This window comes from Frankliniella occidentalis, unplaced genomic scaffold, assembly GCF_000697945.3.
Source record: "Frankliniella occidentalis isolate FOCC.00 unplaced genomic scaffold, Focc_3.1 Scaffold26, whole genome shotgun sequence".
In the NCBI taxonomy this organism is placed as follows: domain Eukaryota; kingdom Metazoa; phylum Arthropoda; class Insecta; order Thysanoptera; family Thripidae; genus Frankliniella; species Frankliniella occidentalis.
In genome coordinates, this window is record NW_026267156.1 from 1,447,490 (window position 1) to 1,451,013 (window position 3,524).

General features: G+C 61.5%; 1 protein-coding gene across 1 annotated transcript in view; it reads right to left on the reverse strand.

The window, feature by feature from the left end:
* LOC113203069 (UDP-glucose 6-dehydrogenase) overlaps positions 1-1,940 on the reverse strand; it is a 15,005-nt gene extending 13,065 nt beyond the window's left edge. The window contains exon 1 of the mRNA XM_052265353.1: positions 1,590-1,940. The gene's annotated coding sequence lies outside the window, so the exon portion shown is untranslated. The remainder of the gene's footprint in view (positions 1-1,589) is intronic.
* Between the last annotated feature and the right edge of the window lie 1,584 nt (positions 1,941-3,524).

Genomic DNA, 3,524 nt, shown 5'->3' on the forward strand with positions numbered 1-3,524 from the left:
CGAGCGGGCCCCGAGCCCTAGGCGCGCGGAGGGCCCCGCCAGTCAGCGCCCGGCGGGTGCATGCTGGGGCACCAAAGCGAGCTGGCCAATCACAGCGCAGCGGCGCGCCCGGCAGTTGTCGCCTCTCTCCTTATAGTCTCTCTACTCGCCGCTAGTGCCGGATTTTCATGTCACAAGGGGTTGCTGCCTCTTTACGCTTTTCCATTTTTAAGCGGTGCAAAGCAACACAGGAACGCCGACATTAGCTGCTGCTAAACTGTACACTGTGAACCTGTGGCCAGTGGAGGCCTCAGCCCCCGGCAGATAGGCAACCCATTCGACTTATCGCCCTCACTGGATTCACCGGATTTCTGAAACCCACTGAAACCGAAAACCCCTTTGCTTTGCATCAGCCCAAGAAGGAAGAGGACGTGACCTCCTCGCACTCTCTCTCGCTCTCTCGCTCTCCCGCCACATGCCGGTCCTCGGCGGCTGCGTCCAAACGGAGATGCCGATAAAGGCTCCAGAGATAGGCCGCGTGTGAATGGAACGGGATGCTGACAAGTTGAGTTTTCTTTTTTGTTTCTCTCCTCTCAACGCGATCCCAAGTCACTGGCGACGCTGGCGACCCGGAACGGACAAGAGTCGGGATGCACCCAGAAAAAGTAGGGGGCGGGGGGGAAGTACCTACACAAAGCTTCGCTCTGTCCGCATCCAACGGGTTTGTTCGAACTTCTGGGAGGAAATGAAACACTATACTCCCATTCCTCAAATCGTTTGTTTCTTTCGTTGTGCGAAGCGGGTATCCTTTACTGCCGCAATTTCCTCCGAGCATGCCTAATTATAAGCAGCTGATTATTATCACGAAATACTGTGAATAGGATCGTCAGTTACAGAGAAAAGGAAGACATCCTGGCAAAAGGACGGGGGCAAATCTCACAGCGGGGCTCTAAGCTCAGTTGGATTGTGAAACAAACACGTCAGAAGCGGGGGAGGCGGGGGGGACGTCGCACTATGTACACCTTTACCGACTGCCGTGTGTCACAATTCACCACAAGATCGGTTTGCGCTGTGCTTACGAAACTGCCAGCTGCTCTTCAGGTCATTCTGCGGTAAAACTTTCCCGACAGAATGTTTGCACCCCCCTCCCCTCCATTACCCTTCCACATCTGCGATTTTCAGAGGTTTTTTTGCCGCTACGCTACGCGCTACGCAGTGTCAAACTCGTTCGGACGGCTGCACCTGTTGAAACATTGACAGGCCTGGTATGTGGCGCATTGGCCGGCATTGACATTGAAAGCGGCCGTCGCGTCGGTGAGTCGGCGTCCCGCGGCATCAGCGAGCGGCCCGACGAGCACGGCGATGACGACAGACGACAGGCGAGTCCTTGGAGTAAAACCGCTCTTGGAGTCCAGTATCAGGGGTGATTCATTCACACACACACACACACACACACACACACACACACACACACAGACAGAGAGAGAGAGCAAGAGCACCCCGACGTCAGCCAAAATGGGGGAAGCCCAACAAATTAAACGAGTAAGACATGAGGTACGGACGGAAGATGTTATTCCTTTGAAATATTCTTCCTCGCCCTGAACTCTCACCTCGTGGATGCAGTAGAAGTAGTGCCTGAAGACTTCCCTGTAGGAGTTCGCGAGTATCGCTGCTGAGCCACACGACGACACGGACCGGGGGGCGCGGCGGCGGGCGCAGCTAGCGGCGGCGGCGAAGTTCAAGGACCTCACTGGAGCAGCGGCGGAGAAGTTCAAGGACCCCGCGGCGGCGGGCCTGGCGCGCCGGAGGCTGATGGCTCTGCTTGCAGGGGATTGCAGGAGGGCTCTCACGCGGTCCGCGGTGCGTGCGTGCGTGCGGGTGTGCTTGCTGCTGCTGCTGCGTGCTGTCAGGACGGCTCCTCGATGCCGACTGACTCGAGCACCACACCACACCACGGCTCGGCTCCCTGACTGGGGCCCAGCCCCAGCAGGCCAGACCGCTGTCGGCGAGACGCGCCCTGCCCCGCCCCGCCCCGCCCCGCCCCGCCCCGCCCCGTCGGCCCCATCATAACGCCCCGCACCCCGCTCCCGCTCGGGCCCAAGCATGTCCAGAGCCACGCCACCCAGGCAGCGGCAGCCAGCGGCCGACAGCACGCCGACGGTGAGCGCCATGCGCCACTGGCGCTCTGGCGCCACGGGGGCCACGGAGGCCTGGGCGGCTCTCCCATCGGCCATCGGCCCCACTGCGCTCACCTGCAGCGACACACCAGGATGACGGTGCTCCACAAAAAAACATCGAAACATCGTGATCTTTGCCGACGCGACCTAAACGAGGATCACGACAGCGCGCGCGTCGGACGCGGGGGAGGGCGGGAGCGGGGTCTTCCCCGGATCACGAGACAAGCATGGCACGTGCGTCTCCGCCGCTACAGACTGTTTTGCACTTGAAGCCCTTCAAGGTTTTCCCTGCGGGGATACCACTCAGTGTGTATCGCTAACCCTTGGGCGAATCTTTACTGCCCCACTCACAGGAAACCCGAGGAAACTCCAACAAACCGTGCGGCACGCCTGGGCAGCATACCACCGGACTCACCGTCCGATGGGAAAGGCCGGCCACTGGCCACTGTTTTGTCTTTCACACACTCTCGCCGTCTATACATCTTTCGTCGCGATGATCTAATACACAACAAAAGCGGCACGGAAAGGGTTGTCAGCAGCAAGTCAGTCCGCGTCAGTGCAGCTGTCGGCGGGGAAGGGGAGGGGGGAGGCCCATCCGAGTGAGCTGGGAGATTAGTACAGAGGCAAAAGCAATGTGTGAGTGTGAAGGGGGGGGGGGCACGGGCTCAGACGGAGCCGGCAGACGCGTACAAGCGTTTGCGGCAATATAATACGCACAAAGCGTGGCGGGGCGGGGTATGTGCCCCTGCTGCCCTGGGCCCCGCCCGGCCCCGCCCCCTTCAGTGCGGCCGGATATGCCCAGCCGTTTGCAGCGTTGCCGAGCCCCCCAGACATTCCGCACCGTATGCCATGTCACTTGGGTGGCCGCCCCGTGTCGCGAGTGCACAGTCCTCCTATGCAACATGAGCATGGCACACGCGAGCGGGTGGCTTTTGTGTCTGCCTGTACCGCCTCCGGCCAGCCCGCGGCCAGCCCGCGGCGCCGCCGCCGCGGCTCCCGGGGAGTGCAGGCGACCCGCCCGCGGTACGGTCCAACAACTGCGGAAGAGCGGGCGGGGGTGAAGCAGCCTCACCTGGTACTTTGGGGACATCGTCGTGTGTCGTGTGTGCTTCCAGGACGTCGGAACGCCCGTGGCCGGGGCTCATAGCTCATGGGGCACTTATTCGAGCACATGGGGCCGGGGTACCCGCCTCAATAATGGGCCATGGGCTTCGGGTGAAGGTCGGCCGCTTTTCTCCTCTAATGATTTTCAGTGGATGCGGCGCGGCGCGGTGGGCGCGGCCGCGGTGCCCACGGCCCACGGGTGGCGCCTGTTGGATCACCGGCGGTAACGGGTTGCCCCCCCCCCCTCCCTCTCCCTCCAGGTGT